At 46.5% G+C, this 22,703-nt stretch overlaps 1 long non-coding RNA gene across 1 annotated transcript in view; it reads right to left on the minus strand.

The window, feature by feature from the left end:
• Window positions 1–1,975: 1,975 nt before the first annotated feature.
• The window catches only part of LOC146045281 (uncharacterized), a 74,094-nt gene continuing 53,366 nt past the window's right edge, over window positions 1,976–22,703 (minus strand). The window contains exon 3 of the long non-coding RNA XR_014465404.1: window positions 1,976–2,298. This is a non-coding gene — a long non-coding RNA (uncharacterized LOC146045281). The remainder of the gene's footprint in view (window positions 2,299–22,703) is intronic.

Raw genomic sequence — 22,703 nt, forward strand, 5'->3', positions numbered from 1 at the left:
AAAGGGTTAATATCATATTACTTGAGTTATTTTTTTAGAATCTGTCCAAGCAAATGCATACCATCCAACATGACCCATTCCATTAGGTACAAAATGCTCTGTTCCTGGACTTCCCTGCCAGTGGCAGTTACAGAGGTGGGACTCCAGCCCAGTCCAAAATTCAAAGAGGGGGGGGTCACATCATCTGCCAGTGAGTCCAGGACCGTGATGTTTGAGGTGGCAGTAGGTGTGGCTCCCCATTTTGAATATTGGACAGTGGCGCAGTCTCACATCTGCAACTGCCACTGACAAGGAAGTTCAGAAACAGAGCATTTTGTACCTAATAGAATGGGTCATGTTGGAGGGTATGCAAATGTTAGGTTAGGAAGTGCTTTGATGCTCAATGGAAATGTTTTCAGGTCTTGCTGAAAAAAACACAAACCCGTAACATTTATGGAACAAGTTTTATAAATAAAGAAAGAGATATAGAATGCCTATCTATCTAACCGTACCCTGGAAGAATATAGGTCTATCTATAGAATGCCTATCTATCTAACCGTTCCCTGGAAGAATATAGGTCTATCTATAGAATGCCTATCCATCTAACCGTACCCTGGAAGAATATAGTTCTATCTATAGAATGCCTATCTATCTAACCGTACCGTGGTCTATCTATAGAATGCCTATCCATCTAACCGTACCCTGGAAGAATATAGGTCTATCTATAGAATGCCTATCCATCTAACCGTACCCTGGAAGAATATAGGTCTATCTATAGAATGCCTAGCCATCTAACCGTATCCTGGAAGAATATAGTTCTATCTATAGAATGCCTATCTATCTAACCGTACCCTGGAAGAATATAGGTCTATCTATAGAATGCCTATCTATCTAACCGTACCCTGGAAGAATATAGGTCTATCTAGTTACCTTCAAAATTGAGGAACAGGGACCAATATTACATTTCTCTATTTACATTTGTACTTTATTGTTGTGTTTTCTAGATTTGATTGTACATTCTACCAATCACCAAAATAAAGATGATTATGTGATATTTGTCTCAATTTCTCTTTCTTAGTAGGGTATTTATCAAAGTATGGAGAGAGATAAAGTTCCAACCCAAAATATCCTGTCAAATGAGAGTTTAGACCAGGCATGTCCACACTGTGGCCCTCCAGCTGTTGTGAAAATACAAATTCCAGCATGCCTTGCCATAGTTTTATCATCTCCTAATAGCAAAACTGTGGCAAGGCATGCTGGGACTTGTAGTTTCACAACAGCTGGAGTGCCATAGTTTGGACATGCCTGGTTTAGACGACGTCTCCACTTTAGATCTCTCTGCCTGCTTTGATATGTACCCCTGTAAATTACTGCAATACTGGAACATCTATTACTGATTTTTTCACAAGGTTTTCAATGTAATGATTTTAACTTGGAAACTTTGTAAATGTTTAAGCACCTGTAGATTACTTCCCAGACTCAATGGTAGATGTATTATAGCAGCGTTTATCGCGCCGCTATAACACGTCCTGCTTTGCCTCATTAACGGGGCAAAGCAGGAAATTACGTCAATAAGATGTAATAACAGCACAACCCCCCCCCCCCCGTGCATCAGCTCATTACCGTTACCCATAGTCAATATGCCAATCCAGCCAACCAGTGGATATATGGATCAATGTGTACCCAGTTTAAGGGAATACTGAAAACATACTTCATACTTGCCGACTTTTCAAATAGCCTCTCCGGGAGAAGCTCCAGGTCGGGGGGGGCGGGGATGGGGCTGATGACTGAAAGCCCCGCCCCCAATCCATGCAAATGCCGTGATTCGCAGGTCCGTAAGAAGGGGGCGGGGCTTGCTGTGGACACGCGAAACACCGTTAATTAGTGCGGCACGGAAGGGGGGGTGCGGGAGCTGCAATTGTGGTAGGATTGCTGACCTTTCGGGGGGGGGGGGGGGGGGGGCATTTCCCGATGCTAGTAATGTCCTCTTCCACCACATTGGGAATACACCACTGCTAGTAAAATTGTCTTCCATCACACACACACAATAGAGCATGTGGCCCTCCAGATGTTGTGAAACTACATGTTCCAACATGCATTGCCACATTTTTTCCTATAAGAGCATGCCAAAACTGTCAGGGCATGCTGGGACATGTAGTTCCACAACATCTGTAGGGCCACAGGTTGAAGACCCATGCAATAGAGGAAAGTAAAATATCCTTGTTGAAGAGGATGATACCGGGGTTTTCTTGCATCTTCTTGATATTTTGTGCTTGAGGCTGACGTTCTTTTAGATCCACCAGCCTAATAGATGGACTTCTGTAATCACAAATCAAACACATACAGTAGTATTAATGTCACAAATGTAGTATACAATACTACAGTATCCGTATCATTCACTACTACTATTATTCTAGTTAATTCGCATGTGCAGACGCATGGTGAACTACATGTGCACCCTCCCGTTGCACCTAGCAGTGCGGGCGGAGGGTGTGGGGCAGCGGCAGTGGGCACATCCCATGGGATTGCCCGGTGGTGCAAAAGGCGGACAGCTGACGTCAGCGGTTGTCAGCTGCCTGTCCTGTCATCCCCAGGGCGTCCGCAGATCACAGACACTTCTATGGTGTGAGCACTTCAGAAATACTTTAATGCTCGCCGACCATGGAATCATTTCTCCCCGGCTATGAATGGATGATCATTGATTATGCCAATCATCCATTAGCAGCCATGCGGGGATTCTCGCTGTGTGAGTGGGGGGCACTGCGGGTGGCGTCTGGTGGACTCGCAAGGCTGCGAAAATTGCAGCCTTGCCAGTCAACCAGATAAGGTCCTTATTGGATACACACCTACATATTTATTTGGTGGAAACAAATATCTGGAAATGCATGCAAATGACCATTTGTTCCCAAACACTGTAACACAGATTATGGTCATTCAGACAAATTGGTGAAATCAATTTGATTGAACAGAATTGTCCAAATAATAGTTTTTCTCCATTTTTTCAAGTTTTGGGAGCAAATAGTTGATTGGCATGTGCTTTCATCTGTTACCAGATATTTGTTCCGACCAGACTGATTGCACAGATAAATCTATACCTACCCTCCTGGCCCCCCTCCCAGAAGGGTTGGCAAGCCTCCCGCATTTAGCGGGGCCCCCGCACCCCCTCCCTCTGCTGGTCAAATACTGACAAGCACTCTCTGGGGAGGGGGCTAAATCCCGTCATTTACTACCACCCCCTCCCTGAAGAGCTGATAATCACAGCATTTACAGGTATTTGGGGGCGGGGCTTAATGATGGGAAGGCGTGCCACCACCCCGGGGAAAGCTGCAGAGAGTCTCCTCTCCGGAGGAAAGTATGATCTATAGCTTAGTATGCAGCCTAATAGTCTATCTTTAACTGCTGTGGAAATAACTATCCCAGCATGCCCTGCTCCAGTTTCACTCTTGCACGGCATGCTGGGATGTGTAGTTTCACAACAGCTGGAGGGCTAAATGTTCTTGTATTCCATTATATGCTTAGACCAGACTACTATTGCGGACCCCTTATTTCATGGGTCCTCAAACTGCGGCCCTCCAGATGTTGTGAAACTACAAATCCCAGCATGCCTTGCCACAGTTTTAACACTCCCTTATAGCAAAACTGTGGCAAGGCATGCTGGGATTTGTAGTTTCACAACATCTGGAGGGCCACAGTTTGAAGACCCATGCGATTCTGTTGGGTACCGCCAAACGATTACCATTAGGCATATTAGGAGCATTATAATATTAACACATTGTTATCTGGAAATGTATCAAACAGCTGTCAGTAAGAACTGGTGGTGCTCGGTATGCAGGGTGCTTACTGACAACTTACGGACTCATTGAAAAGGGAAGACGGCTCATTTGACATTACCAATGTCTTCCTATCGGCATAGAACCGGTAGCCTGATGAATGTAATAGGATTAAGCTGCTTTCATTTCTCTAGATGCAATTTTGTGCCAATGTCTATATTTTTTACTGTTGAAATAAATTGTAATTATTAAAACTTCAGTTTTTAACTTTATTGATTGCAACTGAGAAAAGTTGAGGCAGTGGAAGAAAAGCAGCATATAACAGAGTTACTACTAATTAGACAATAATGGCGTCTTTAGCTCCGAGCGAACGTCTGCAGCAATCCTCTTAAGTGAAAATTGCCAGAGATGCTGCCAAGCGAGACCTGACTGATGGGCAAGGCACCCCTAGGTATAAAGTGGGCATGCGCACACAGCGTTTACGGCACAATAAAGAGAGAAGCAAGAACTTCACTTCTGATTTGTGTAAAGGGACCCACACACAGGGAGAAGCTGAAGAGATCTGAGTGGTGCTAGCAGCGGCGTAACTATAGCACCGCAGCCCCCGCCACCGCCGGGGGCCCGCTGTGCATGTGGGGGCGCCGGGGGCTGCGGTGCTATAGTTAAACCCCCCCCCCCCAATCCCCTGCAGACTTACCTATCTCGCTGGTCCAGGCAGCTCTGTTCTTCTGCTGAGGACCACCACAAAATGGCCGCCCCCATATAGCACACAGTTCTCTGCCACTGGAGGGCGGCAGTTTGGAGCAGCCCCCCCCCCCCTGGATGGGGGTCAGCGCCAGCCGCAACTCTCTCCCCCCCGGAGCATCACCGCCGTGATGCGACTTGCCGCATCACCAGCACCCCCCCCCTTTCGTCGGCAGCAGGGGAAAGTTTCCCGCAGATCTCTACATGGTCATCCGGAAAACCTGCTCGCCCCCTCTACCCGTGGAGCGGCGAGCCCGCATAGTCTGGGTCTCTCCCGCGCCGAAGCGCCCGATATCAACCCCCCCCCCCCCCCCCCCCCCGTGGAGTTTCCCGCAGCTCTCTACATCACCCGGCAAACGCGCCCGTTCCTCCCCCCACCACCTGTGGAGAACCCAGGTCCCTCCCGTGCCGCAACACCCGGCTCCGCCGCCACCCAGCAGGTGGGGAGTTTGACTGGGGCGGTACACCTGTCAAACCGTAACGCAGGTGTCCTAAGGCAAGCTCAGGGAGGACAGAAACCTCCCATGGAGCAGAAGGGGGCCAGCACATGCGCAGTACCAAATAATCTACTCCATATATGCCGGCCATGCAGCAGGGGTACCCGCAGAGGTATTTACTATTCTCTGCAATCCATGGCAATTGACGAACATTCACTGGCTTTCCGTGGGCGATAGCGATGCGCGAGACTATGCATTGCCATCGCTGCAGGGCATACACACGGAACGATCAGTTCTCCATAAATGTACAATCTAGTCAGATTGCTTAGAAATGGGGCGGAAATCACCCTGTGTGTATACCCCTTAGCTAATCAGTATTAACATTTAATAAACAATGTTCCTTCTCCCCAAACTTTATCACAGCATTAAATCCGTAACCTCCAAACCACCCCACCACTAAATAAATATATCAGTAAACTATTACCTTCAACCTCCACCGTAATATTAGCCCACCACCTATCCCCATTACTTTCCACCCCATAAGTGCAAATTTATACAGGCCAGTAGTGAGAAAACATTTATGCGTTGGAGGGCAACTGGAAACCCCCCCAAGTGTGCACGGACTGTATCTCTGTTAATCACAAGCAAACATGTACCCAAATGATCACAGATTAAATACTAATATACTTGTGGGTGGCTTCAGTATTTTTGCAGCTTAACACTCATTAATAAGGTATTGCAACTCCAGCTTTATACCAATCAGGGTTTTTTTTATTCTCATAAAAGCTGGCAAATATAATTGCATTATGAATATTGCGCTTTTTTTTTTTTTATTCCTCGTGTGCTCAAACGATCTTTTTACAGTTTTTAATACCTCATTAATTCTTTTAATCTTAATAATAAAAAGCAGCCCTCATTACGCAGCTTGGTTGCGGCGCTGTGAAGAGAAAGAAATGAAATGATTCCGCTCTCTCCCTCAGACATCATTTCCTCCCCGGGTGAGGGTGATTCAGTCAGTTTAGAAGTTTGTCAAGGTTGAGTTCTTCTTGTCAGATGTCCGACCCGTAACCTCTCAAATGAAACACACATAATACTAGGCAGCGCAGCCTCTGGCTGATCAATAATCTTGTAAGTGAGAGTCTGCAGGGATCTTCTTTGATGCGAGAGGTATTTAGGGTGTGAAAATTGATTGTCTGAATAACTGCGAAACACATCCTCACTTTTTAGCACGCGTTCCTTTTGCTTAAATGCAGACAGGCCTTTTGCGAACTTATTTTTGTTGCCTTGTAATCTATTCCCTCAGTAAACTGACAGTTTTTTTTTTCTTTCATTTTGTTATTTCTTATCTTAGTTTTTGAATTTTGACAAGTGACTTCTGGTCTCATTTATTACAGAACACACAGGTGGCATTCAGGTAGAAATGCTGTCAATAGGGTGTATTCAATGCTGGGGGTGAGCTGTGACAGCAAGCAGGGTCAGTATACAATGGACCCCCCCCCACCGCATACGCTGTTTACCCCTCACTAAACGGTGTATGTGGCTGCTGAAGCAGTGAGACTCGCGGCTAAATGCAGTGGGCACCCTGCATTAGCCAGCCACGAGCCTCGCTGTTTGGGTGAATCCTTGCTGTCCTACGGTGTTGAACAGGGGCTGACTGGCAACTATTAGCCTGGGGGGCAAGTCCAGAGCACTGGCCCATAAGTAACAGCGCATCATTAAAATGGAGGTTTTTCGGTAAAAAAAATATGTATAATAACAGGACAGCACAGGCTACTTCCCCTGTATAATAACAGGACACCACAGACTGCTCCTCAGTATAATAACAATAACAGGACACCACAGGCTGCCCCCTTGTATTCAAATAACAGAATAGGACACCACAGGCTGCTCCCTCTGTATAATTATACCAGGACACCACAGGCTGCTCCCCCTGCATAATTATACCTTACACCACAGGCTGCTCCCCCGCATAATAACAAGAAGACACCACAGGCTGCTCCTATGCATAAACTGAACAGACCCCACAGGCTGCTCCCCCTGCATAATTATACCTTACACCACAGGCTGCTCCTCCACATAATAACAAGAAGACACCACAGGCTGCTCCTCTGCATAAACTGAACAGACACCACAGGCTGCTCCCTCTGTATAATTATACCAAGACTGTCCTGGTATAATTATACAGGGGGAGCAGTCTGTGGTGTCCTGACAGGACACCACAGGCTGCCCCTCCTGTATAATTATACCAGGACACCACAGGCTGCTCCCTCTTTATAACTATATCAGGACACCACAGGCTGCTCCCCCTGTATAATTACACCAGGACACCACAGGCTGCTTCCCCCTGTATAATTATACCAAGACTGTCCTGGTATAATTATACAGGGGGAGCAGCCTGTGGTGTCCTGGTAGAACACCACAGGCTGCTCCCCCTGTATAATTACACCAAGAATTATACAGGGGGAGCAGCCTGTGGGGTCTTGGCAGGACACCACAGGCTGCTCCCCCTGTATAACTATACGAGGACACCACAGGCTGCTCCCCCTGTATAATTACACCAGGACACCACAGGCTGCTCCCTCTGTATAATTATGTTAGGTCCCCACAGGCTGCTCCCCCTGTATAATTATACCAAGACTGTCCTGGTATAATTATACAGGGGGAGCAGCCTGTGGTGTCCTGGCAGGACACCACAGGCTGCTCCCCCTGTATAATTACACCAGGACACCACAGGCTGCTCCCTCTGTATAATTATGGCAGGTCACCACAGGCTGCTCCCCCTGTATAATTATACCAAGCCTGTCCTGGTATAATTATACAGGGGGAGCAGCCTGTGGAGTCTTGGCAGGACACCACAGGCTGCTCCCCCTGTTTAATTATACAAGGACACTACAGGCAGCTCCCCGGCCCCCATTATTACACTCAATACATAGTTAACTTACAGGACACCTGCCTTTCATAGGCCCGGGTCCGTGCTCTAATGCTGCGGCTCCCTCTGCCCTCTTTGCCTTTCTTTCCGGCGCCACCTCTCCGTCCTCTGAGTATCTGGCGCACGAATGGGGCGGCAGTGACGGCGTCATAACGTCACATGGCGTCCGCCGCGGCCACACTGTAGAATCCGGCCGGGACTTGCACATGTCCTCATGCAGGAGGCGGCCATGTTACTGTAGCCGCGGTGCTGCTTACAGAGGAGAGCAGGTAAAATAGGAGGCAGCCCGCGGCCCGCAACAGTGCCTTTTAGAGCGGCCCGGGGGGGGGGGGCACATGGCACCCTGCCCAGCCCGCCCTTGGCGTTGAATATGGTGAGCGGCCGGCACGGGGGTTAAACAGCGAGGATCGCTTCTTTTCTGTGATACCTGCCGTTAACCCTCTCGCAGGCTGCATTGAATACAAGCCAGTATCTGTATAAAAGATAGCGAGCAGGGCCCTCCCTCCTAATGGTAATACACTCTCCCCTCGCACACTACAGTATATCATCAGACACCTCATTTATTAATTATATGTTGGAATTATGCCCACATTTGTTTAGTGCAAGGATTATTCCATGGTTGTGGATTCATAGATCTACAGTGTCTAGATAGAAATTCAGTAGGTCAACAGCAAAAGGTTGACATCCCATATGTCAACAAGGTCAAAAGTTCGGAATTCGAAAGGCCAACATGAGATTTTTTATTTTTTTTGGGTGTCAATGTCGACACCTGTCAACTCAAACCCTCAATTAGTGTAATGCTTTGCTTGCCATGCTTCGGGCTCTGTGCCTTGCTACGCCCGGCACACTAATATATTCTCCCTCTATACTGACCTGGATGGTGCCGTATGAAAATCATGTCAACTTTTTTGAACATGACGACTTATTGACTGTCAATAGTCAACCTATTGACTGTTTATCTAGATACTGTAGCTGCATACCTTATTCAATTAACTTGATGCCGATATAGTCAAGATGCTGACAGGGCGCACAGGGTTGACATTCTCAGAATATACATTGTGACAATGTTGACGCGAGGGCAGTGGCGTAACTAGACACATGTGGGCCCCATAGCAAAAAATTGTAAAGGCCCCTATTCATCAACTACTGCTGAAAAATGTATACAGCACATGATACTTTAACAGGCAAAGTGGGCCCCTCTCAGCTCTGGGCCCCATAGCAGCTGCACCCCCTGCACCTATGGTAGTTACTCCCTTGCGCGAGGGTTAGACTGCATCTAAATATAGTTACCGGCCTCTGACTTGGTGTCACAATTCAAAAGATACAGCTGAAACCACAAAGATGAAGAGGGAAATTTACTAAAGGAAATTTGTAAAAAAATAGGTGTATTTGTATCCAGAAATACACTTATTTTTGACATTTACTATCCCAAAAATACAGCAATTCGTATTTGTATTGATAGCACATCAATACGAATACGAATTGCCATATTTTCGGGATAGTAAATGTCAAAAATAAGTGTATTTCTGGATACAAATACACCTATTTTTTTTACAAATTTCCTTTAGTAAATTTCCCCCGAAGTGTCAACAATCTTTACATGATGAATATCGACATATTGTGCCCAACCCTTATGTAACAATGTGGCTGTGTTTGTACTTTTTCTGTTTTTATGTTTGATTGTTTTTCTCCCTATATAGCTCAGGTGTTTCTGTTAATACTGTTGCTCGTTTTATCCTGTCTTGTGTTTTTGCTCTGTTCGGCGCTGCAGACATTTGTGGCACCTTATAAATACATAAATACTAAAATGATTGCGTCAGGGATAACAAGCACCTATGTATTCATACATTACAGCCGTGTGGGTGGGAACATGCAAATGACAGGACATAACGGAATCCTCGTGGATACTAGAATATGGTGCAATGTTTTATTCCGTGATAGATTCCTTCAGAATAAGAAGAGTTTGGAGTTTATTTTCCAATATGTCGCACTCCTGTAGCGCTGCTGGAAGATTGAAGTTGAGCGCTGCGGCGTTACTATTGTATGTCCAACTGATGTTTCACAAATTAGCCCCGTGCTTTAGATGAGGAGACCTCTCTGGCAGGGAACTGCGCGGCAGTAAAACCGTCAGGGTTATAGATGTCCTGGCAACGGAGCCCACTTGGTTATTTGTTGTATAGTCCGGGAAGAGAATGATGTGTAATATATAAGCCGACTGATTCTGCACATGGGTGCCGGAAAGAGTAGAGGAAACTGCAGACAGACATTGGAAATGCATGCAGAGTATAACAGCATCTCTCTCATTTCATATATATATATATATATATATATATATATATATATATATATATACGCACACACAAATGGGTTAAAGTGTGTGTGTGTGGGTGGTGGGGGAACGGAGTTGCACCAGCTCTATTGCCCTGTACAATAATTCCAACAGAAAAGCCTGTCCCAGCAGCTTCCATTTCTGTCACAGCATGTGTAATGTCAAGCCGTCACAAGGTACTATTGCTGTGGGCATTATGTGTAAGGGGTACTACTACTGTGGCATGGTGTATAAGCAATACTACTGTGTTGCATACATGTATAACACATTCTGTGTAGCATAACATGAATAAGGGGCACTACTGAGTGACGTAATGTGAATAAGGGGCACTTCTATGTGGTGTAATATGAATCAGGGGAATTACATGTGGTGTAATGTGATTGTGCGACTGTGTGGCCATTGGTGATTGAGAGATTGTTTTATTGTGCATGTATTTCAAATATTATATATTATACAAATATTAGTTATACCTTCATGTTATTAGCAACTGTCTAATTTATAGCGGGACAGTGCCGCTAATTGGACACTATCCCGCTGTGCCACCAGTGGGTCACAGTGTCCTGCAGTTGGGACAGTTGGGGGGAGCTGGTGATCACTGAATAGATGAAATGTGAGTGCAGCAACCAGTGGCCTGTAGCGGGACCCACACAAGCCACAGAAGCATAGTAGTGATGCTTATAAAATACAATTCCTTTATTCGTCTCACAATGGAGAAATTCACAGCTTCTTCACCTTTAGGATAACATACAACCCTGCCTCACAATACACGTGATGTCTATTCCTAATACAGGAATCTTAATTTTACTTAGAGCACATAAGAGGAAATACATCTCAGTCCCTTGGCCACTACATTCTATACATGATATAGAAACATCTCTGAGAAAAATTCTTTAAGACATCTTAAGTTCTCTGTGAAATACAGAATGTTTCTCATTGCTGGGGCCCCACTTTAAACCACAGAGCTATGTAATGAAATAATACATGAGAATTAAGCACTGTTTTCGTAATCTGACACCTGTCAGACTTCCAGATACTATAAGACATGGGCAGTTGTTTATTTCAGAAATAACAACTTTGCAGCAAGAGTGAATATATGAGAGCTGTCAGTGCCGGCAATTAGATGTTGTTTACTATCAGGATAACTGCTCAGAAGCCTTACTGCAGAATGTCTGATGTCTCTTTCCTACAGGCTGAGGACGAAAGACCCTGCTTAATGCACCTCCCCGTTCTTATTGCGAGGACACTGTTCCCATTATAAAATATATTGGGCTTAATCCTATTGAAATCTTCCATACAGTAGTTTAGAAATTGCAACACACAACTACGTAGATTTTTTATTTATTTTTTTGGTTGATTTTTTTTTATATTTCTCTCTCAAGTTCATTCAGTTTTTTGCAAATATCCTTTAGCTTTCTTGTGGTTTATCGGTGAATCGATATTAAACATCCCAGCATCGTATGTGTTCCTTTAGCAAGCATAACATGTCACATTTCTTAACTTACATAACATTAACCTGAAATTACGACTCGGAGACTTAGGTTTGGCAGAAATTGTTAGCTGAATTTATTTATAGAATTTTTAAGCTAAATTGATTTCTTAATACTAATTAAATAATTAAATAATGGTGGCCAAGAAAGAACAGCTAATTAACTAAACTCCACCCCCAAACCTGTCAACGTAACCAGCCTAACCTAACAAGCGGTATCCACTCGCCCTACTGCATTGACTACCCACCTAGCCGGATGGGTTCGCTGTCCCGGAACGGGGGATCCAGCAAAGGCCTAAGCCAATGAGAGGCGAGCGCACCGAAAACAAGCCATATACGTAGAATAACAAACACTTAATAAATGCTAAATGTAATAACCTGCCGTTCTTTCCCGTCTATCAGCCAACGCGATTCACACCCACCCTACTCCGGGAAACTCTAGGGAATGGAGGGCGGGATATTGCAGCAGGAATAAGAGGAAGACTCCTCCTCCTTCCTGCTGCATAAGAACTCAGCTATTTCTGCCAAACTAGCTCCCTATTGGCTAAGGATCCGAGTCATATGCTCTCCCAAGGTTTCCACACAGACTAAGCCGAGGTGCTGGCATTGCGTTAATCATTTATCATGCCCAATCAATCACCAACCGCAGTCATATATCCGGAAAAACTTTGCCAAGAGAGCGGTGGCACTTGGGTGGTGGTGTCCATATTGGAATCAACACAACACAAATAGATTTCTCTGTCTGCCAAAGTGTAAGTATAAGATAATTAAAATTGTATGTTAAATGTACAATAATTTTAACTGTATCTGCTAAACTAGGGATTAGCAGTCTGCCCCATATACCCTCTCCTGCTGTAGGGATTACCAGCCTGCCCCATACCCTCTCCTGCTGTAAGGATTACCAGCCTGCCCCATATACACTCTCCTGCTGTAGGGATTACCAGCCTGCCCCATACCCTCTCCTGCTCTATGGATTACCAGCCTGCCCCATATACCCTCTCCTGCTCTATGGATTACCAGCCTGCCCCATATACCCTCTCCTGCTCTATGGATTACCAGCCTGCCCCATATACCCTCTCCTGCTGTAGGGATTACCAGCCTGCCCCATATACCCTCTCCTGCTGTAGGGATTACCAGCCTTTCCCATACCCGCTCCTGCAGTAGGGATTACCAGCCTGCCCCATACCCTCTCCTGCTGTAGGGATTACCAGCCTGCCCCATACCCTCTCCTGCTGTAGGGATTACCAGCCTGCCCCATATACCCTCTCCTGGATTACCAGCCTGCCCCATATACCCTCTCCTGCTGTAAGGATTACCAGCCTGCCCCATACCCTCTCCTGCTCTATGTATTACCAACCTGCCCCATATACCCTCTCCTGCTGTAGGGATTACCAGCCTGCCCCATACCCTCTCCTGCTCTATGGATTACCAGCCTGCCCCATATACTCTCTCCTGCTGTAGGGATTACCAGCCTGCCCCATACCCTCTCCTGCTGTAGGGATTACCAGCCTGCCCCATATACCCTCTCCTGCTGTAGGGATTACCAGCCTGCCCCATACCCTCTCCTGCTGTAGGGATTACCATCCTGCCTCATATACCCTCTCCTGCTGTAGGGATTACCATCCTGCTCCATACCCTCTCCTGCTCTATGGATTACCAGCCTGCCCCATATACCCTCTCCTGCTGTAGGGATTACCAGCCTTTCCCATACCCTCTCCTGCAGTAGGGATTACCAGCCTGCCCCATACCCTCTCCTGCTGTAGGGATTACCAGCCTGCCCCATACCCTCTCCTGCTGTAGGGATTACCAGCCTGCCCCATATACCCTCTCCTGCTCTATGGATTACCAGCCTGCCCCATATACCCTCTCCTGCTGTAGGGATTACCAGCCCGCCCCATATACCCTCTCCTGCTGTAAGGATTACCAGCCTGCCCCATACCCTCTCCTGCTCTATGGATTACCAACCTGCCCCATATACCCTCTCCTGCTGTAGGCAGGGCCGCCGAGAGGCAGGGGGGGCGGGTACATTTTACCTGGGCCCGGGCCTGCCAGGGGGGCCCGGGTCCCGACACAAAAAAAAAAAAATCGGGTTTTTTTTTAAAAAAAAGGGGCGTGGCCACGGGTCCGTGTGTGTGTGTGTGTGTGTAACAGGCTGTGTATGTATATATGTGTGTGTGACAGGCTATGTGTGTGTGTGTGTGTGTGTGTGTGTGTAACAGGCTATGTATGTATGTCTATATGTGTGTGTGTGTGTGTGTGTGTGTGTGTGTGTGTGTGTAACAGGCTATGTATGTGTGTGTGTGTGTGTGTGTGTGTAACAGGCTTTGTATGTATGTATATATATGTGTGTGTGTGTGTGTGTGTGTGTGTGTGTGTGTGTGTAAAAGGCTATGTGTGTGTGTGTGTGTGTGTGTGTAACAGGCTTTGTATGTATGTATATGTGTGTGTGTAACAGGCTGTGTATGTATATATGTGTGTGTAACAGGCGTAGGGCGGGATGTACTAAATTTCGCAATTTATTATTATTTTTTCGCCTACCTAACGTTTGTTGTACGCTGCGTTATGTTTGCCTGGTGCATCTTCGTCCGCCTCATGCTCTAAACTTCAGACTTCCCTGCTGGAGTTGCGGACAGTGCGTCCGTCATGGTGTGTTTTTTTTTGTACTGCGCATGCGCAGGTTTATTTCCTTGCCGTCATGCGCAGTGCGCACTTGTTGATGGTCACGGTACCTTAAGGGATTTGCAAAATGTCAAAGGGTTCTGTATAACCCAATATGAAAGAATACTTAATTACATCCTTACATACTCCTATCCATCCACCAAGTACCAGTGCTGGCAATATTACATATATATATATTGTGGCGTTAATGCCCACTGCTTTAATCGCTTTTAGCAAACAGTGCAGCTGTTAGTGCATGTGAGCCGTGACAATTCTACTCAGCCGTCTATGAGGAGGAAGTCTCGTCGCGGGTGTCCCGCGATACTCCCCGACGGGCTACTGAAGAGCAGAACAAAACCACCGCTACTTTAGTGCATTCGAGAACGCAGGAACGCGGAGATAAAAGACAACTTCCGCGGCAGCAAGCATTAGTACATCCCGCCCTATGTGTGTGTGTGTGTAACAGGCTATGTATGTATGTATGTTTATATGTGTGTGTGTGTAACAGGCTATGTGTGTGTGTGTAACAGGCTTTGTGTGTATATATATATATATATATATATATATATATATATGTGTGTGTGTGTGTAACACAGGCTATGTTCTGTATGTGTGAAGGAACAGGCTGTGTATGTATATATGTGTGTGTGTGTGTGTGTGTGTAACAGGCTATGTGTGTGTGTGTGTAACAGGCTATGTGTGTGTGTGTGTGTGTGTGTGTAACAGGCTATGTACTGTATGTGTGAAGGAACAGGCTATGTGTGTGTGTAACAGGCTATGGCCCTCATTCAGGTTGGTTCGCTCCCCCGCACGGTCACACAGGGGAGCGATGTTGTGCATGTGCAGCCACTTTGTGTGAGCGAGCAAACCGATTATTTGCCGCCCAGATCGCATGCAGCAGTGTGGACGGAAGCGTGGGGTGGTGGATATGGGTTGCGCCCATGGGAACTCCCATGACGTGGGTGCCGGGGGAGGGCAGCTGATGTCACCGGATGTCAGCTGCCCACCCTCTTCTCGTACAGGAGCGCCACAGATCTAAGACAGCAGAGACTGACTTAGATCTGCGAGTGCTTGAGAAATCATTTGATGGTCGGCGACCGCACTGCCCTGCACACAAGCTGCAAATCGATGATGATGTAAAACATCCGTTCGCATGCGTGAAATCTGAGGTATTTAGATGACCCGCAAAGCTGCAAATTTTGCAGCTTTGTGGTCAATCAAAATGACCTCCAATGTGTGTGAAGGGAACAGGCTACATGGGGCCCATTTATGACGGATCATATATGGAATGCGATCTGGGTGGGACCATGCTGCCCAGGATCACATGAGATTAAAGAGGTTTAATGGACACAATCCCCCCTCTCCCTCCAGCCGCACATACCGCTGGCCATCACAATGCAGCTGCTCTTGGCGCCGGATCTGTAGCTTTGGGGGACACAGCAGATACCGGCAGCTCAGCTCGGCGATACTGCAAGTAGTGACATCTGCTGCTTCTTGCCAGAACTGTTGCCGCTTTCCCTGCTGCGTGTGTGAGCTTGGGATCCTTATACTCCAGAGGCGGCGCTTCAAATGGGGATGATCGTGCCAGTCACAGATCTTGGGGAGAGGAGCCGTGGGCTGGCCACCCCTGCTGTATGGCATAGGGGTCTGGGCAGCGCAGGGGGGCAGAGGGTCCCTGTGACGGATGGGCAGACAGCAGTGGGGTCCTTGCGGAGGATGGGAGCTATTACCTAGTTCCCATCCTCCGTAGGGACCCTGCCGCTATCTGCCCATCCATGGCCACGACCCCTTACTCCCATGGGCGCAACCCATATCCACCACCCCACGCTTTTGTCCACACTGCTGCATACGAACGGGGCGGCAAGTAATCGATTTGAATTTTGTGTAGCATAATGTAAAGGGGCAAGTATAAGGGGTCTACTATTGTGTTGCATAAAGGGTATATGGTGTGGTACACACCCCTATATCCTTTAATGGCCACACCTCTTTTCTGTTGCTCGCCACTCCAGGGGGGCCCCGTGACGCTGTTGTACCGGGGCCCAGGATTTCTCTTGGCAGCCCTGGCTGTAGGGATTACCAGCCTGCCCCATACCCTCTCCTGCTCTATGGATTACCAGCCTGCCCCATATACCCTCTCCTGCTGTAGGGATTACCAGCCTGCCCCATACCCTCTCCTGCTGTAGGGATTACCAGCCTGCCCCATATACCCTCTCCTGCTCTATGGATTACCAGCCTGCCCCGTATACCCTCTCCTGCTCTATGGATTACCAGCCTGTCCCATATATCCCCTCCTGCTCTATGGATTACCATTATTTGCAACACGACAATCACTCACAGTTCTGCCCAAACACTGAATTAATTTGATTTATGCCCTGAGCCAGATTTCAAACTCCCAAGATGTAAATGAAATGAATGTATTAGATACGTAATGGCTGGGTAAGGCCCATGATGAGAGAAGAGATCCGTGTCAGCAGTCAGTAATAGAGAGCTCATTGTCACATGGGGAGCTCATTATATGCTATGTGTAAGAATAAAATAGTGGATTATTCACAATAATGTTTAGGGCACTTTCAAAATGTATATAGGTTACAGGGATTCTTCTGAGGTTAAATACTTTCCTGCTATTACTCTGCAGTGTTAACCTCAATGTCCACCCATTTCATAGTGAGGTCGGAGGAAGGACAAGTTTTAGCTATGAACAAACTGGTGATACAAACATGGTCCTATTGAGCGCTATCGGGCAGGAGCACAGCAGAGAGGAGGGGTCCGCACTTAGGGCCCGATTCAGAATAGAGAATTAGCAAATCCAGAGATTATGTGCATGCGTACAGTACACATGTGCAAGGGGAAAAAATCGACAGTTTGTATCGTAAACGCAATCCCCTCACAGTTTCATTCACAGGAAGCTGGTATTTAGGGGGTGTATCCTGCCGTTTTCTGGGAGTGGCTGGGACAGATCAGGGGGCCGGAGAACTGGATAGGGAGGCGTGCCGTAATGGCTGGACGGGCCCACATGGGAACAGCGGAACCCTCAGAGGCCCTCACTTCCTGAAGGCACACCTTCTGCTCTACAGATCGGATTCCAGGCTCTATCTTTGTGGTAAGTTATACAGCACCGGTGTATTTTCTACAGTGCATTGTTATTATTAATGTGGCACATTATCATGCATGCACTAGCAGTGTTTCATATATATTTATCAAGTGGCCAAGACCATGCACTTTCTATGGGTTTACCAAATCTCTGTGGTGACTGGCCACACCCCCATTGGAGCCTGGAAATACTCATAAGCATATACCTCAATCACTGCATTCACCCGGTGGGCCCTTCATGCCCCAGTCCAACATTGGGTGCAAAAGAACCAGACGTAGGGCAGACTTAAGTGAGAAGGTATAGTCTAGTCTAGATAATAATGGAACATGCTAATGGGTGTGGCTTATTAGGTCGAAAGTAATTAAGTCAATAGGTCAACCACTATTGGTCAACAGTGAAAAGATCGACATGACTTATGTCGACACTGACAAAAGGTCGATATGGAAATGGTCAACAATTGAATAGGTCGACATTAAGTTTTTCACATTTTTTTGGTTGTCTATGTCGAAATCCGCCGACATGAACACCGTATAACTGTACCACTGTGCTCGCAATGCTTTGGGCACACTACTAAATTCTCCCTCTATGCCCAATTGGATCAGGAAGTAAGAGCAAGTTGGTTAAATAAAAAAAAAAAACTAATGTCAGCCTTTTCATGTGTCGATTTTTCACCTGTCAACCTTTTGTCATTGTTGACCTAGACCTTGACTACCTTTTTCATGAGTTGACCTATTATATGTCGACCGGATACCATGCAAAGAGTGGCCATTTTAATTTCAGGTTTTGGAGGGAATTGAACCAATGTGACAGAATGTGAGAGAAAATATAACCAGCAGAGTGGAGCTCATCAAATATGATGGAGGACAAACAGTTTCCATGTCTTCTACAACATATCAAAATATTATTATTAATAACATTTTAAGTCTTTAAATTTAATTAAGAAATTTGCTAAACAAGAACATTAACGTTAATAACCATAGAGAACACTTGACGGCAATATTCTGTATATCTGTTATTCTCCATGCACTGACCATTCCCCCCTCGTTATCAGGTAAGAGACTGTGGGCCAGAGTTTTTGAAATGTGATAAAAAGGAGAGTGATAAACCACCAACCAACCAGCTCCTGCCTGTCATTTTTCAAACACACCCCGTAACATAGCAGTTAGCAGCTGATTGGCTGGCTGTTTATCACTCTCCATTTGATCACTTTTCAAGCTTAGTACATCTGGCCCCGTGACCGCGGAGGAAGCACTGATCTCAGGAAGCACAGGGTTCCGTTACTTTCAGGATCAGCGCGAGCTGCAACTGCACCATCAAGTTGAAAATGGAAGATGATGAAATAATGCTTATGTTTCTGAAATTAGAGGGATGCTGGTAACTAATGATACATGTGAGAGCGGAATCTGAGTGTCGCTCACTGTGTAACAGAAACCCGTCATCTCTGCAGAGGCTTAGTCATGGTACTGTAACTTGTGACTCAGTAGGAAATAGGCTTCGCATGTCCTGGGCTTGTCGCCTGCACCATCCTGACTTATTATAATGCATTTAGCAGGCTGAGAAAGAGTGAAGTAATAAGAAATTGGGTTTATATCTCCTTAATCAAGATATCATTTATGAGTTGCCTGTGAGAAGGGGGACGGACGGACTAAGGTTGGGGAGGGGCGTACTGTAAAAGAAAAACATAGTGTAACTAGGGCTGTGCACCGGGCACTTTTGTTTTGTAAAACGCCTTTGGGTCTGTATCTCGGGCAGTGTTTTGGATCTGGATCTGTTCCAAAACACCACCATTTTCGTGTTTTGTATTTTGGATCTGTAGTTTCTTGCCCAAAAAACATAAAAATCACTAAAATTGCAGAATTCATTTTCTTTTAATTAATAAAAGGGCAGCACCCCTGGATTGATACGGAAGACTTAGCAGCACTCCCTGAATTATAAAGCCCACTTGGCTCACCCCTGGACTGATACAGCACACTTGGCAGCATCCCATGAATTATATGGCAGACTTGGCTCACCCCTGACTTGATACAGCGCACTTGGCTCACCCCTGACTTGATACAGCGCACTTGGCTCACCCCTGACTTGATACAGTGCACTTGGCTCACCCCTGACTTGATACAGCGCACTTGGCTCATCCCTGACTTGATACAGCGCACTTGGCTCATCCCTGACTTGATACAGCGCACTTGGCTCACCCCTGGACGTATAAGTAATAAAAATAAATAAAAAAGAGCCGGGACAGTGGAGTTCTCAGTGTACAATCTGATGCACTGCGCCCTCTAGTCGCGTCGGCCTGCTGTGACGTGACCGGCTCTCTGCACAGCGTGCGGTTAAGTACCGATCAGCCTGTAAGGCTGTCAGCTAGTATACACGGCACCGGAGTCAGGTATAGTACTCCGCGCCTATTCGCCACACTTAGTGCTAATGCACACCACTGCCAGTACCACTAAGGGAATACAAACAGATCAAAATGCAATCATAAAGGAGAGGGGAAGTGGGAGCTCACCACGGAGTGTACGGTCGGCGTACGCTTCGCTAGTGAGCTTCGTCATGCTTCGAATGAAGATGGTGCCGGAGCCGGGACTTATATAGAGTCGGGACTTATATAGAATCCAAGTCTCGCGAGAATCTGACAGCAGGAAGAGGACGTTCAGCCGAGTTTTTGGCTTGGAATAATTGCGGGATGAAAGCGAACAGCTCGGATGCGCCTCAGATCAGAAAAGTTCAGGGGTGTTCGAATCTCTAGCATCCAAACGCGCTCATCCCTAAGTGTAACATATGTCCAACAGTAACAGGCTTTGACCCTATCATGTGTATTGTGTGGCTGTAGGGCATACTTGCCTATTTTTGAAAACTAGTTTCAGGGTAGATTATAGTTGGTAGTAGAATTTTGCACAGCGCCCCATTGCAGGGGCGTGTCATTCTCCACTTAAAGGGAGTGTCTAGTTCCATATATGGAGAGAATGTAAAAAGAGATTGTGAACGTGGGTGTGTACTGCTACATCTGAGAGGAATCTTTTATAATGACTTATATCCAAATGTAGATGAGCCCCAAAGCAGTTAGTAAGAGATACTATACTTGGTAAAGTGCTGGGAAATGGTGCTGATGAGTCAATGTATATGTATCTGTCTCTCATTCCTTTTTTCCCCAAAAATGTAACAGTGTAATGTGGGCTAGGTGACATGAGGGAGATTGCTAGACTAATGAGGGAGGGAGGGAGGGAGATTGCTGCTATGTTAGGGAGTCTCCTGCAGAATGCAGGAGGGGCGGTAACTATGGTGTAACAGTGTAATGTGGGCTAGGTGACAAGAGGGAGATTGCTAGACTAATGAGGGAGGGAGGGAGATTGCTGCTATGTTAGGGAGTCTCCTGCAAAATGCAGGAGGGGAGGTAACTATGGTGTAACAGTGTAATGTGGGCTAGTTGACATGGGGGAGATTGCTAGACTAATGAGGGAGAGAGGGAGATTGCTGCTATTTCAGGGAGTCTCTTGCAGAATGCAGGAGGGTAGGCAACTATGCTGTAGGGATGCTGCTTGTGTAGGGGGCACCACCGAGTTAGCCTATCACAAAAATAAGGATGTCTATAACTTGAGGGGCTGGAAAGTGGGTATTTTCCCAGGCTGCCGAGAAGCCTTACACTAGCCCAGGGCTGGGCAACACCGGCCCTCCAGATGTTAATGAACTACACATCCCAGGATGCTTTGCATTAGTTTTGCTATGTGGCCATGCTGAAACTGATGCAAGGCATGCTGGGATGTGTAGTTCATCAACATCTGGAGGGCCGGTGTTGCCCAGCCTTGCACTAGCCCTACAGTATATAGAGGGGTGGCCAAACCGCTCCTCGCGATCGATCAACAGTTTACATATTGCAGGCAACCTGTGGATCTGTAGAATAGAATTTGGGTACTTATGTAGTAGCCGGGCGCCCACTAAGCAAATTGCTTAGCGGGCGATTCTGCGTAAGAAAATCGCATTGCATGCCATTTTTGCGTGCGATCGCATTGCACGCGGATTACCTTACATGTACTCTGCTACGCTCGCCACGCTTCGGGCTCGGTGGCTCGCTGTACTATATAAAGTCAACTCCACGGCGACGTGGATAGTGGGGGTATGAAAAGGTTGGGAGGACGCGTTCCGCTGTGCTCGCCACGCTTTGGGGTGGCGTGCCTAAATCTCATTGCATCTCATACAAATGTATAGCAAACTCAATGGCATCGCACCCTATAAAATCGCATGCGATTTTGCGGTGCAGTGTGATCGCGTGTGATGCTATCGCATCGAACACCCGCTGCCAGACTGAAATGAATAAATTACATAAGGAAATCGCATTGCATGCGATTGCATCGAACGCAAAAAATCGCATGCTATGCAATTTTCCTACGGTGCCGTACGTATGCTAATTGGGCGCCCGGCTACTACATAAGTACCAGAATTTGTCAGTTAGGAATACTGTAAAATGCTGCATGTTTGAAAATGTGGCAGTTGGTAATGACTACAGCTGTGCACATGCTAGGTGGTCTGGAAAACGTGGACTGCTGGTAGATCTTGATGACTGGTTTGGCCACCCTTGGTACAGAGCAGCAATGAAGAGGTTAATTTATAAAGCATTAGCACTTCCCATGAAATAGGCACGGCTTTAAAATGCCACCACCCCTGAGACTGTACCAGGTCCAAAGTTTCTCTGACCAGCCAGGAGATCAAATAAATATAATATCCAACACATTTTAAGGCCACATGACAGGTGCAGTGAATCTCCCCTGAGGTCAGGATGATGGGGCTCAGTGTCCCAAGGGGTGCACATTATATTGTCCCACGGGTCCTCAAGCAGGCTGTAACACACATTATCTGTAACGGCCTTGACAATATAATATGGCAGCCAGCTTTTAAGACTTCCTCCTGATTCTCCGCCACATATCACAAGTTTTGTGAAATAACTATCACCTCAACAATATGGCACCATAGTTCCATGACTTCTTATCTCTGTTACCAATAACCCCAAACTTGTAAATACAGTAGCTATAAGAACTCCACAATATTCTACACTACAATAACAACCATTGATGTATCTAGGGGCCGACACTGCACCCATATTATTTTACTTAACCCTCTGGAGTCTCCTGATGGCGCAGAAATAAATCACCAGGAAAATGATGCATGCCCATTTTCCTGGTGATCTGCGCATGCACAGTAGATATGTCCTCAGGAATAAGGTATGGGTGCCATGTTCCCGGAGGCCTGGACAAAGCCAGGATCCACAGTGCTGCAGTCGCTGACAGAGCC

This window comes from Crinia signifera, chromosome 11 (genome assembly GCF_055691185.1).
Source record: "Crinia signifera chromosome 11, ASM5569118v1, whole genome shotgun sequence".
NCBI lineage: Eukaryota > Metazoa > Chordata > Amphibia > Anura > Myobatrachidae > Crinia > Crinia signifera.